Source organism: Panthera uncia, chromosome B4 (genome assembly GCF_023721935.1).
Source record: "Panthera uncia isolate 11264 chromosome B4, Puncia_PCG_1.0, whole genome shotgun sequence".
Lineage (NCBI taxonomy): Eukaryota > Metazoa > Chordata > Mammalia > Carnivora > Felidae > Panthera > Panthera uncia.
The window spans coordinates 21,369,088-21,383,451 of NC_064809.1; the positions used below are offsets into that span (position 1 = coordinate 21,369,088).

At 41.6% G+C, this 14,364-nt stretch overlaps 1 long non-coding RNA gene across 1 annotated transcript in view; it reads left to right on the forward strand.

Annotated features, from left to right (window-relative positions):
- Positions 1-1,682: 1,682 nt before the first annotated feature.
- The window catches only part of LOC125918641 (uncharacterized), a 37,100-nt gene continuing 24,418 nt past the window's right edge, over positions 1,683-14,364 (forward strand). The window contains exons 1-2 of the long non-coding RNA XR_007456526.1: positions 1,683-1,788; positions 3,662-3,750. This is a non-coding gene — a long non-coding RNA (uncharacterized LOC125918641). The remainder of the gene's footprint in view (positions 1,789-3,661; positions 3,751-14,364) is intronic.

Sequence of the window (14,364 nt, forward strand, 5' to 3'; positions counted from 1 at the left end):
TAAAAAGCAAACTCTTAGCTCCAGTTTTGCTCCAAGAGAATAAACTCTTTAGGACCAAGGGAATCTGTCCATTCCCACCCTCGGCAAGAGCTGGGCCAGACTCGGGGCCCGGAAATGGCAACTTCCTAAGTTTCCACGGTGAGGGTCGTTTTGTGACGTCACAGTCACAGAGTCTCCAATTGTCACATACTTCCTGTAAGCACGATTATACTTCCAAGGAAAAAGTCCAGTGAGTTTTGAACGGTCCTCACCTCTGCTCCTCTCCATTTTCTTTAATATTAGGGAATGGAGAACATTACATTTTATACTCTTTATAGCTGAAATTTGGTTACTCCTTGTTGATTTTTCGTAGGTTTATTGTCTGATTATTAATTATTGTTGACATTTCTCATTAATGAATGGCTATCCAGAAAAAAATTATATCAGTTTCGTATAGGATTTGTAAAACACTAAAAAACATGCTTGTTCTTAAAGACTATTTAATTAGAAAAAACAATGCATTATGGGGTGCCTGGGTGGCTCAGTTGGTTAAGCCTCTGACTCTTGATTTCGGCTCAGGTCGTGATCTTAGGGATTTGTGGGTTCAAGCCCCGAATCTGGCTCTGTGCTGACAGTATGGAGCTTGCTTAGGATTCTCTCTCTCTCTCTCTCTCTCTCTCTGTTCCTTTCCTGCTTGTGCTCTCTCTCTCTCAAAGCAAATAAACTTTAAAAAAATTAAAAAAGAAGAGAAGAATGCATTTTAGGAAACACATCTTTTTAGTGTAATTTATCCCTTCTTTTACTACCATTTCTAACCTCTTATTTCCTCTCCTGAGTTGTTAGCTCTTTGAAGTAGAACATCATTTGGTTCACTTTTGTGTTCTTTCTAATTCTAAATGCCTATCACAAAGGAAGAATATGATGAATCTTGGTGAAATGTCGTGGATTTTATTATTTATTTACTTCTTTTAAAGAGAGAGAGAGAGGGCACGAGTGAGGGGCAGAGAGAGAGAGGGAGGGAGAGGGAGAGGGAGAGAGAAAAACAGAGAGAGAGAAGTGGGGGTCACCCAGGGCTCGTGTTTTTACCCAAAGCTGGGCTGGTGCTCACCCTATGTGGGACTTGAACTCACCACTGTGAGATCATAACTTGAGCCGAAGTCAGATGCTTATCGACTGAGCCACCCGGGCTCCCTAATGTCGTGGATTTTAGAAAAACACCGATATGAGCAATGAATCACATCACTGACCCATTTGTTACCTGACAAGAGAGGACAAGTGACTTGCCCACGGTCATGAAGCTAACAAGCAGGAGGGCCTGGATTCAAACTTAAGCAATTTGGTTCCAGAGTTCCCCATATACAGTCAGGTATATGAAATAGTGTATATCCCTTCTGCCCTCCTGCTGCAGCTGATACTGTCTTCCTTTCCTTCAAGAGCCCTGGGTTTTACACGGGTGTCCATACCTCCTGCATGCAGCTCATTTACTAGGGGGCAGTTGATTTCACTTCCGGTTACTGAGATGGGGCATGTAGCTTGGGCCTAAAGTGACAATTGGGGTCCCCTTCTGTGGCCTGACTTACTGCATCAGGGATGGGCAGTAAGCCTGCAGACCATGTCTGCTGAGGCATTTCTGGGAGGGAAGTGTCCTCTGTCTTCTGGAAGAATTTTGGATGACCATTTTCTTTCTCTTTCCTTAGATATGAATGGGAGCAGGCAGCTGTGGATGGCCAAAGCAGGGCCACTGGAAGTAAAGCTGGCATTGACAAGGGCAGACAGGTGCAGAAGGAAACCTGGGTTTGGATGACATTGGTGAGTAACTGAGTCAAACCACCCTTGAAGCCAACCCTACCTCTAAGCAGTCAGTCATGTTAGCCATTCAGTCTCTTACTGTTTCAGCTACTTTGAGTTTTTTGTTTGCTTGTTTTTGGTTTTTTTTGACAGAGAGAGAGAAAGAGAGAGAGAGAGCAAGCACGGGGGGTGGTGGCAGAGAGAGAGGGAGAGAGAAAAGAATCCCAAGCTGACAGCATGGAGCCAGATGTGGGGCTCGAACCCACGAACCGTGAGATCATGACCTGAGCCGAAGTCAAGGGTCCGATGCTCCACTGACTGAGCCACCCAGGCATCCAAACACAAATTATTTTTTTTTTTAATCACTCAGTGGAAACTATTCATGGCCATAATTTGGGAAGGTAAGATTTTGTGCCTTTCTCGAGAAGCTAACTGGTTAGAACCTTGACCAAGTAGAGTTGTTAAACTTGGAAAGAAGTAATTAGATCTCAGTATTTAAGAGCTGTGTGATAACTAGTTCATGTTATATTTACAACTCTATATTCGAATAAAACCTAAATGTCAGGTGCCTGAGTACGAATATAAAAATATCAGAACCTGCTGTTACTGCAGCTGAACCTAAATTATCTCCCTTAGGGAAAATCAATACTTCTCTTTTAAGCCAAGCTCAGATTCCCACATGTACTTCCCAATGACAAGTAATAAATGGCCAAGGAAAATATTTTTTAAAAATACCTCTACAGGGGCGCCTGGGTGGCGCAGTCGGTTAAGCGTCCGACTTCAGCCAGGTCACGATCTCGCGGTCCGTGAGTTCGAGCCCCGCATCAGGCTCTGGGCTGATGGCTCGGAGCCCGGAGCCTGTTTCCGATTCTGTGTCTCCCTCTCTCTCTGCCCCTCCCCCGTTCATGCTCTGTCTCTCTCTGTCCCAAAAATAAATAAAAAACGTTGAAAAAAAAAATTAAAAAAAAAAAAATAAAAATACCTCTACAGAGGTTAAAAATTATGAAAAAATGCTACTTGCCTCTTATGAGAATTAGGAAAATCCTCCCTCAACTCCTCTCATACAGAGGATTTTACTTCTCCCCTAAAGTAGAGTCCACTAAATAACTTCTGGAATGGAAGTTTTGGTTGTTGGTGAATATAAGGACGAGTAATTCAAGGAAAAAGACAAATAATCTAAAGATAAAACCAGTATCTTGAAAGAACGTTTCTTTAAGATTTCAGTGGTTCTAAATTTTAAAATATTTTTTAATGTTTATTTATTTGTGTGTGTGTGTGTGTGTGAGAGAGAGAGAGAGAGAGAGAGAGGCAGACCATGAGTGGGGTAAGGGCAGAGAGAGAGGGAGACACAGAATCCAAAGCAGGCTCCAGGCTCTGAGCTGTCAGCACGGAGCCTGATGTGAGGCTTGACCTCACGAACCGCGAGATCATGACCTGAGCTGAAGTCAGACACTTAACTGACTGAGCCACCCAGGCACCTCTCAGTGGTTCTAAATTTTAAACTAGAAGGGAAGGGCTTCTGTTGGTACTAAGCTAGCCTAGAGAACTATCTTTAAGAATAAATACCGGTTCTTCTTGGTTAAGAAATTTATAAGGGCCTCCTATTCTAAGGTCCCTGTTCTGTTTTCCCTTCTTTGGCAGAATCTACAGGCTTACTACTTTCTTTTCCAGCTTGGTAGACCACCTCCTCTTTCTTGACCTCCTGGCACTGTATCTTGAACAAACAGAATTATAAGATGTTTATTAAAGTTGGGGAAAAAGTAACCATTTTCTGCTCTTTTTTGTGTATCAGAAAGAGCAGGGGGTCCCAAGGTATCTGATTATAATGGATGCAGTATTTGGAGCCCTGTATTTTAATAACTAATTATTAAGGAAAAATGGTTTGATTTTCAAGGTCCCTGGACTGGAGAGAGCTCAAGCCCTGGCTGCAAATCGTTTGTCTTGAAGAGACATAAATGAGAACCACAACTGCCAGAAAATAAGGTAATCTCTAGAAATGCCTTGATAAATTAAAATGAAAGATAGCCCAAGACGTCAGCCCTTCATACCCATTGAATGCTGTGCTCTCAGTCAGCTGATAAGATTTTAATTTATTTTATTACATTTTTTTGTGACAAAATGTAACATAACTCATTCATTTTGTCCACTAATCCTCTCTCTCCTTCATAAAAATGGCATACATGATAATGACCTATGTTAAAGTTATTGCCCACTGTGTGCAGTGTTACAGAGATCATCTACAAATAGTATGAAAATTGGTAGAAAATTAAACTATAAAGCATATAACTGCAGAAAGAGATATAAATCTTTAAATATTTGGGTTTCTTTCCCCTGCACATCTGTTATTTTAGCCACTTGAGCCACCTAGTGGTAATATCTGTGAAATATGATTTCTTATACTGAAAAGGAATATAAAAGCTTTTAACTTGTTGGGATGAGCACTGGGTGTTATATGTAAGTAATGAATCACCAGATTCTACTCCTTTAACCAATACTACACTGTATGTTAACTAACTTGAATTTTAAAAAATTAATTAAAAAAAAATAAAAGTGGTGGTATGGACTGAAAAAAAAACCTTTTAGCTGTTTCCAACTTAACAGGACTGAAGTAAGGAAAATGAATTGTAACCATTGTACACATTCAGATTTCCAAATTAGTGTTTATTAATAAATAAATTACAATTAATTAACAAAGTAAGCAAAGCATTATGTTTTTATAATTTGTTTTATAATATTCGATCTTCTACCAATTTAACATTAATATTTATTCATGAATTCATTTATTATTAATTTATAAATAAAAACAAAGTATAAAAACATAACTCTTTGCTTATCTTGTTTCCTCTCGTAAAGTCCACATAGCCAAGAAAATAAAAATTATAGGAAATAGTAATTGATGGAAGGGAAATTTTCAATATGTATAACAAAGAAATAGCTATCAAATATTTAGTGAACTAAAAATGACTAATACATTTTAGAACTTGTTGTATTCACATGGAACCTTTAATAAATGGTCCTGGGTAGAGCCATATTTTCCAAATCTGTCTTCCGACACATCATCAGTCTCATTTCTTCTTACATTCTTCTTACATTCTTACATTCTTACATTCAAACAAAAATTAATTACCAATCTGCTTAGCGGTCCATTAGAAATATTCCACACCCAGATTACACGGTGACTAATTTGAGATTTCTTTCACTGGGAATTGTAGCTCAAACCAAGTTTCCATGTTGGCTCTGTTCTGGTGTAATAACCTCCAGCAGAGCCAAATCACAAAATACTTACTAACTTCACGTGTTAGAATCCACATTCGTCTTTGCCTTGTTAACTTTTAAGGAGCTTTTTATTTGTTGTTCCAAGAATGTCAGGTTCTTTGGTTTCCTGCTGTCTTAAATTGCCATATGTCTCTAAAGACATTTGTATGTGTTTATGTGTTTTTAAAAATCAGAATTAGCACAAAGGAGTGATAAATTTGTTTTCTTCGAATTCACCAAGCTTCCTGCTTGGTAGGATTGCAAAGTCATAGTGTGAAACCAGCAGGGCAAATGTTCTCTCTTTTGGCTGATCCAGTGTTACGTAAACTCTGACCACCCCCCATCTCATCTGGTTTGCATTAGGTGAGCAGAAGACAGGTTGATTTCACGAGGGGTCCTGGAAGCAAAGGTGTCTATGGAAGGGTAGAGGAGTGAAGAGTGTCAGCCTGAGAGCCGATAAGATCTTTAAGGGATGATTGAGCAGAATGAACATGAAATAGGCTCTAAAAGAGGAGAAGCTTCCCTGATGTATAAGGCATCCAGGCAGATCTGGTGGGGAGAACGAGGTAACAAAGGGAGGATTGTGCTCTAAGCGAGGGGGTGAAGGCCTATTCTTTGCCTTCCCTTCAGGGGATACCATCTTTCTGGGCAGAATGTGTGCTTGGGGAGTAGATATGTTGCCTAGGCTGGGCCAGCCAGAGAATTTCCTCAGGCATTTTGAACTTAGGACCAGTGAGAATGAGTCTGACTTGTTCTCTGGGGTGAGACTCGGGAGTTGTGTGGTACTGCTTGCTGCTCTGTGGAGAAAATCAGCCTCAGAGAGGAGAGATAGAAGCCAAGATGCAGACATACAGGACAGGGAGAGAGTCTGAACCAAGCTTCTTGGAATGCACTTCTCCTTTTGCATCAATTAATTTGACCCCCACTCTTTCTTAGCTCCTTAGACCAATTCAGATTGGAAGATGTAGTGTTCGTGAAATAACACAAGTCCCAAAATGAACTTTAGAACAGTAAATAAAGCCATCCAGAGAATATGGAGGAATAAGACTTTCCTTTGTTCTGCATTTTTCATGTAGAAGGGTGGACATTAGCTAAAGCTACGGTCTGCTGGTGTTCAGTCTGGTCTTGATTCCCCGCCCTGTTCTCATTCTTCATAGGCTCCTTGAATGAACTTCTTTTCCCTCATGATTTTAGCTCTCACCCATGTGCTTGCTAATGGCTCCTGAATTTTTTTATATTAAATATAATTTATTGTCAAGTTGGTTTCCATACAACATCCAGTGCTCATCCCAACAGGCGCCCTCCTCAATGAATGGCTCCTGAATTTGTAACTCTATTCTTGAATTCGTTCTTGAACTCAAGAGCTGTCTATCTAATTGTGTATTGGACATTTCCTCTTAGTTCTATGGAAACCTCCAAGTCAGTGCATCTAACAAATAAACTCTTCCTGAATTCTTCGTATTCCTTGGGGCAGAGAGTGGTATCACTATCTACCTGGGTCCTTAAGCCGGAAACATATGAATGAATCATTGGTGACTCCTTCATTTTTGACCCCTACATCTTATCGGTCAGTATGATTTTTCCACAAATCTCATTATTATTCCTCAAATGCATCTCTTTCTCTCCACCTTCACCATTAGGTCCTTAGTCAAGAGCCTTAGTATTGCTTGTGTGGCTTATTTTAATAGCCTCTTCCCTTTTGTCCCAGCCTTGAGTTATTCACCACTTGATATCATTCTTCTTTCTGGAGTTAACTTTCTCAACTGAAGATCTCGTAGCGTCATTTAAAAAAATCTTTCATGACATCCCTCCCCCCCCCCACCGCTCCCCCCCACCCCATGCCAGCCAAAGATCTGTAAGTTCTTCCATATGGTTTTTCCTCTTCCTCCAACATGATCTTTAGCCAGTCCCTTCCTGCGATTGTACTTCCCAGCCATGTGCGTTTCTCCCCGAATGGGCTGTGCCCTTGCTTGTCTCAGTGAGTAGACTGCTCCTTCTGTAGAGACTGATTGCACAGCTTACTCCGCATGGCTTCCCTGTTCAGCCCAGCCACTCCCCTCTTCAGAAAGGCTTTCTTAACCTTTCTACTCTGTGGATAGTTCTGCTACAACACTTATCACAGCCTCTTGCTATCATCTGCTTACTCCCCTGTCTTCCCAAATGTGTTGTGAAACTCCTTGAAGCTAAAACAAGCACCTGGATATCTAATGAGTAAACAAATAGAGTCTTTTATCCAACCGATGAATTCAAAGGTGAACACAGCCATGAACCATTTACCAATTACTCTGCTCAGAGTTTACACTCTGGGCGGCATCACTTCTGCAGCAATAAATAAGAAAAATGAAGGTGGCAGTGGTATGTTAGTATTGTTAAAAGCCTGCAAAGGAGGAGCCTCCTGCCATTATCTGCCCACTTCTAGCAGAACAGATTGGTGGGTGAGAATATGAAATATGGTAACTTGAACTGGCATAAGTGAGGGTGGGAGGAAGGCAGTCATTTCATTCTGATAGAGGAAAACCTACATAGAGACTCTGCTCCACTGTTAACTTTAAAAAAATTTTTTTTTAATGTTTATTTGTTTTTGGGAGAGACAGAGACAGAGGGTAAGTGGGGGAGGGGTAGAGAGAGAGAGAGAGAAGAATCTGAAGCAGGCTCCGGGCTCCATGCTGTCAGCACAGAGCCTGACACGGGGCTCAAACCCATGAACCATGAGATCATGTCCTGGGCCACCCAGGTGCCCCTCCACTGTTAGCTTTTTAAACGGCTCTAATGAACATTGGCAGGTATCTGAATGAATAACCTTGAGAGCTTTTGATTGCCCAACAAGAGACTGGAAAAGGCCTTTCTAGAAGCAAGAGAGAAGAGGAGCTATGTGGGATCCTATGAAAGCTCAAACAGAAGCGTAGATACCAGCGTCCAACTCAAAGGAGTTGCCCAGGTAGTTGTTTTCAGTCTGTTTCCTGTTGTTGGCTCTGTTGAGGATTTTTCTGTCTTGGTAACATTTCGCAAAAGAGCATTTGCCTTTCTTTGTAGGTCAACTAAAGTGGTTATGGGATTTTTGCTCCTTTTCTCCTGGGACCCCAAGCCAGCTGCACTACCTGTCGGAGATCCCATGGTCTTTACCCTCCACAAAGGGGAGCTAGAGACACGTTTGAGGGACATAAAACAAGGGATCTATCCTACCATCAAACAGAAAATTCCAGGAACATTTGTTTAATACCAACTCAGAAGTTGCTTCAGAATCTCCATAAGAAAGGGGATTGGGGGCACAATTTGTTAGTAAAGGGGAGTGGAAAGGGATTGAAGGAGACATGGAGATTATGGATTGGTAGGGTCAAGCTAAATCCCTCCAGAGCCCCCTGTTTGTGTTACTATGGTAATGGTTCTCTCACTAAATCGTGCTGGACATTGTGGGAAATTAGAACAACAAACAAAGCAAACCACTTGATTAAAATGAACCCTGCCCTGAAGGAAATTGGAGTCCAGCCGGGAGAGACAGAAAAACTAACAGGTTTAAGAGACTATTAAATCAGGAGTGCCTGGCTGGCTCAATCCGGAGAGCATGCGACTCTGATCTCCGAGTTGTGAGTTCAAGCTCCATGTTGGGTATGGAGCCTACTTAAAAACAAAACAAAACAAAACAAAACAAAACAAAACAAAACAAAAAAAACTAAGAAAAAAATTAAAAATAAAAAGACACTATTAATCAACCCAAAACAGTTTTCTGGAGACCAGTCTGTGCAACTGATTGACCAGGAGTTCTGGTTTTGCCGACACCGTTAATCCTTCCTGGTCCCAGGTGCCATTTGATATCACTTGGTGGTCATTGTGTCTGCTCTGTGGTTAAACATCAGTAGGGATGATTCTGGGTTGTGGGCATGGCTGGGCTTTCAGGGCAGCAGTGGGGATTCCAGAAATCTCTGGGTCACTGAATGCCCCTTTCTTCAGCCCAGTGTGGGGAAACTGGGCTGAGAGATTACTGGGGATATGGACACCCTCCCGTCACATCCCTATTTCCTGAAACAGGGTTTTACAGTCTCTCCAACCAGTCTTACCTCCTCATCTCATGTGTTTTCCTCTCAGAAAATGAGAGCTTTGCTTGTTTTGCTCTGTTTGAGACCTGAGATTGGGCACAGATGAAGACACTTGCCAATTTTCAATTGCATTATATCTGAATTTACATTATCCTGGGGCATGATTATCAAGGGAATTTTCTATAATAATGTTCTCTTTGAGTTGAAAGAAATCAGAGTACTGCCCTGAGGAGAAAGAATTAATATATAATTATTGTATAAGGTGGATGTATGAGGATAATAATACCCAAGGATCATTGATTCTTTACTATATGCCAGGCGTCGTTTTCAATTATTTATTTGTGTTATCTCATTTATTCCTCACAGTGGCCCAGGGAAGACTGCCCTATTATTATCTCCACTTTAGGATGTGGAGATTTGGGTATAGAAAGGTAAAGTAATTTGCCCAAGAGCACGTAGCTACTCAGTGGCAAAGTTGGAGGCGGAAACTCAGCCAGTCTTACTCTGGATGCCATGTTTTTAACCACAATGTTATTTTGAAGTGAAGAAGTATAGGTTGTCTTTTGTTTGGTGATGGGGAGGGGGTTGCTGTAAAACTAGCTCAGATTCACAGCTTAACCCAACTTCAAAGCTGGACTGTAATAACTAAAATCTGAGTAGCTAGCTTTGTTATAAATGAGAAGAGTGCCATTGGGGTAGGAAAACCCTGCAGACACTTGGAAGTTTGATTTCTCATTTCCAAAAAAATTCCAATTTGATTTTTAAATATTTATTTTATTTTTGAGACAGAGAGAGACAGAGCATGAGCGGGGGAGGGGCAGAGAGCAAGAGACACACACACACACACACACACACACAGACACACAGACACACACACACACACACACACACACACAGAATCCGAACCAGGCTCCAGGCTCCGAGCCATCAGCACAGAGCCCAATGCGGGGCTCGAACTCGTCAACCGCAAGATCATGATCTGAGGACTGAGCCACCCAGGTGTCCCCCGATTTGATTTTCCAACCTAGCCTCTTCTGTCTTCACAGAAGCATTTTGCAACTTTACTTGTTTTTTCTTTCCTTAAAAATTTCAGTTTTTCTCTCTTCATTTTTTCTTCTTTCCAAAATTTGGGTATGCCCATGACTACTGCATCATGGGGGAAAATCAGAGTGAACTACCTTTGGCTGCACCTGCTTCCTCAAGGTTTTTATTTTATTTAAAAAAAATTTTTTATTTTTTATTTCCGAGAGAGAGAGAGAGAGGGAGAGACAGCATGTGAGTGGGGGAGAAGAGTAGAAGAAGGGAGAGAGAGAATCCCAAGCAGGCTCCATGCTCAGCATGGAGCAGACTAGGGGTTTGACCCCATAACCTTGGGATTATGACCTGAGCCCAAATCAAGAGTTGGTGGCTCAACCGACTGAGCCACCCAGGCCCCCCTCCAATAGCTTTTTAGAAAGGCTTATTTCTTCCTTTAAATTCCACTGCCTCAAGATTTGTCTTCCCAAGCTCCAGGTAATCTCTTTTCGAAGTTCAAAGGCATCTGTCATTTTCATTGCTTCTGGCTCTTTTAGCTTCTGTGTTACCGCGAGATCCAGCTCTTCCGCTTCTCTTTTTCTTTTTTTCGCCTCTCATCTTCCTCCTACCCACTCACTGTGGGCTTGTCCAGGATGTATTTCTGAGAACATTGCTACTCTTTTGATGCATCCTTCCCTTTGAAAAGGTCATCCATTTTCAGAGTTTCCCCTCTCCCTTTCACACAGGTTACTCTGTATCTATCTTTGTCTTAGTAATTTCCTCTTGCCCAAATGTACTTACTTCCAAGCGCTTCCGGGAAATTTCCACCTAAGCATTCTACCGCCACCATTTGGCTCAAAGTGAACAAGATTTGGTTCATAATCAATATTTCCCACGTGAGTTCTCCTGAGAACAGTAAATAGAACACACTTATGCAGCATGTACAGTAAGTCTGGAACCATTCCAGTTATCCTCTTTATTTCACAAGATGAAGGAGCTCAGCCTAGGGATGCAAAGCATTGTGCCCCCAGTTGACATGGCGCAGCTACCAAGTGGAGAAGCCAAGGTTCACCCTAGGCAGTTCTGAGAATCTTTACTCCCAGCCAGCCCTTGATATTTCTATGCCATGTTTTCTGATTTCCCACAGTCAAAATTGTATTCATCAATGTTCCTTTTCTTCCAGTCCAATTCACAGCTTTTTACTTTTCTTTCAAGATGTTCTTGTGGTCTGTATAAGTCAGGCTCTGCAAAGGCACAAATGGCCCATTCAAAACCAAACAGACAAAACCCAGTGGTATGGTTAAGGAAGCCAGCAAGGGCTGGGGGACCTCCCTGGGGCTCACACATTGGTAAACAATGCTATGGGAGTCCAGAGAAAGCTGGGTCTATGGAAGTAGGACCACCTACCAGTAAGGTATGGGGAGGTGGCAGGGAGGGGAGTGGAGAGATCAAATACCCCAACTCTCTCTCCTCATGGCTTCTACTTGTGCTTCATTACCTCACGCCTGGATCATTGTTGCTCCCTCCTCAGTGATCTAACTTCGTTTCTCTCCACTTTGTCGTGCTGCCCTACCACTAGACCCGTCTCTCTAAGGTGCCACATTCACTGTGTGATTTTTCTTCTCACAACCTTCAAAGGCTTGTCATTGCTTGCCAGTCTATTATGGACAGTGCTCCAAATCCTGAGTCTAATCCCTCTTTCAAATGTTGTGTTCTGTTACTCTCCTAGCACTTGGCTCCAATTGGCTTCCTCATTGCTGCCCCCCTTTCTATAAACATACCCCTCTTATACCTGCATCCCGTGCTGTGGCTCATATCCTTCCTTAGGCCTGAAATGCCTTCCTCGGTCTTCTATTCAAATGCTATATATCCTTCAAGACTCATCTCTCTGTAAACATTTCTCAGACCGCTCCTATATACATGGGTCCTTCTATCTTTCCAAGTTTCCGCTGAATTGTGGAAAACGCCTTACCAGTTAAGTCTTTTCTAGATGTTTTGTAAACATGTGCCTTGTCTCTCCTAACTGATGGGTAAAGATCCCCAAATCAAGAATATGGCCAATGGTTCATCAGTGTGACTCTTATTTTCTACGCTATAATAGTTTGAAGGGGTACAGTTAAAACAGTGTGGGGATGGTTAACATGCCAACAAAAAGTAATTTATGCTCTAAGCCCCTTGCTGTACAATCAGGGTGACCCCGGCTTTTAAGTCCCTCCCTCTCCCGGCAGGGTCCCCAGTGATCCCCTTTGCTGCTAGAAGCACTTGAGATTAAGTGCCCGGGGGTATCTCTGCTGTGTCCACTCTTTGCTTTTGGAGGCTGCAGGCCTACAGACCAATAAAATCGATCCGTGCTCTGTATGCATCCTTCAGCTTTCCTTCTGGAGACCGTTCATTTCACACGGTTGTCATTCTTCTTTATCCTTTTTGGTATAAACCATCCTGTTTGCCAGCAGTTGCCTGTTGGGATAGGATTATTTATTTGGTTCATACACTGAGAGAACTCCAATATACTGACCCCTAGCTAGTATTTCTGACCAAAATTGGTCCATATCAACTTTTTCATCATGTAGGTCAATGCCTGGAAGATGATCTTCACTTCTGTTCTTTGCTCAGGAAATCTCAGTGCTGGAGTTTTCTGTGAGCTCTTCTCAGACAAGAGCCCTCCTTGGAACACTGTGACATGCTAGGACATGAGTTCCCTTAATGACCATTAACAATTTATTCTCAAAGGACCCTAACATCCATCTGTCATCTACTGTGATATCTACAATATTGATTTTTTTCTCTTTGCTTTTCCAATCTCATACTGTAAGGCTCTAGGATTTCCTTTACCACTTCTAGGAAAGCTTAAAACTCGACCTTTTAATAGTTAAGTAGAAACAGCATAAGTTAGTGAATATAAATGGACTTCTTCCATTGGTCATTTGGATGGATTCTCTGACCTTATCTCTAGAAGGTTTTCTTATCTTAAATTTTTTTTCTATCCTCTTTCAATGAATGAATCCCCAAGATGATAGGTTCTTTGATAGCTTAATCAGAACTAGAGTAATTTAAAAAAACAATCCTAAAAAAAGCCAAAGTATTTCAGAGGGAGGAAGAATTTGTGTAGTGAAATATTTTCACAAGGGATATATTGGGTTCTTCCGAGTGACATATGTACAGTTAAAAAAAAAAAATTCGGGGCGCCTGGGTGGCGCAGTCGGTTAAGCGTCCGACTTCAGCCAGGTCACGATCTCGCGGTCTGTGAGTTCGAGCCCCGCGTCAGGCTCTGGGCTGATGGCTCGGAGCCTGGAGCCTGTTTCAGATTGTCTCCCTCTCTCTCTGCCCCTCCCCCGTTCATGCTCTGTCTTTCTCTGTCCCAAAAATAAATAAAAAACGTTGAAAAAAAATTAAAAAAAAAAAAAAAGAAGAAAAAAAAATTCGTTGTGCCCATTACTTTTGGAGCAAAGAAATGCAACTTTTCTAATCTACTGTGGTTTGTAATTAGGTGATGAAAAGCAGTCTTCTCCAGATTCAGCAGCTGTTAGCTATCTAGATGTTTCTTTCTATCAAGTAAAAGCTATATTGCTTTTTAAGAGATGATCACAGAAATGAAAAACATCACCAGACTAGCTAAATCAAGACAGAGGGAAGGGGTGGGGTGGAGAATCATTTAAAAAAGCAATTGTGTCCATACAGGACATTCCTTCTGAAGATTTTGACATCCTGAGGAACTTCTCTGTCTACCTCACCTCTTATAAAATCATGCGATGTGAAAGGGAAGCCAGAGCTAGATGGGAACAGAAGAGGAGGTCTGGGCCATTTCCTTTGGTAAACACAAAGACCTTCTTTTGCTAGAAAAAACCCAGAAGCTGAACTTGGTGGGTTTGAGGGCTCGCAAATGCAACCAGCTGAAACTTTGTAAACATTTAGCATAAAACTCATTTTTAATCTCATAAACTTAATTTTTTCCCCTAGCATATGGGATGCATAAAAAGGAAATAAAACTTTAGTAAATTGAGCCTTACTTGTGCTTTATAAAAAAGAAATTGAATTGCTCTAATGGCAGCTGCAGCTGGCATTCAGCTTCCAAAAACCAGTGTAAATCTAGTTTTTAGTGCTTGATTTAGTAAACACTCAGCTGCAAACAGGCTTCAAAAACAACTCTGAATGCAGGGTTTTCCGTAAAGGCAGTTATGTAACCTCTGTGTGTTATGCCTTTAAAATATGTGAAGTCTAGCAGAAACCCTGATTGAGATATCTTACAATTATCCTTTGCTCTATATTTAAATCTGCATAGAGTTGGCTACCCATT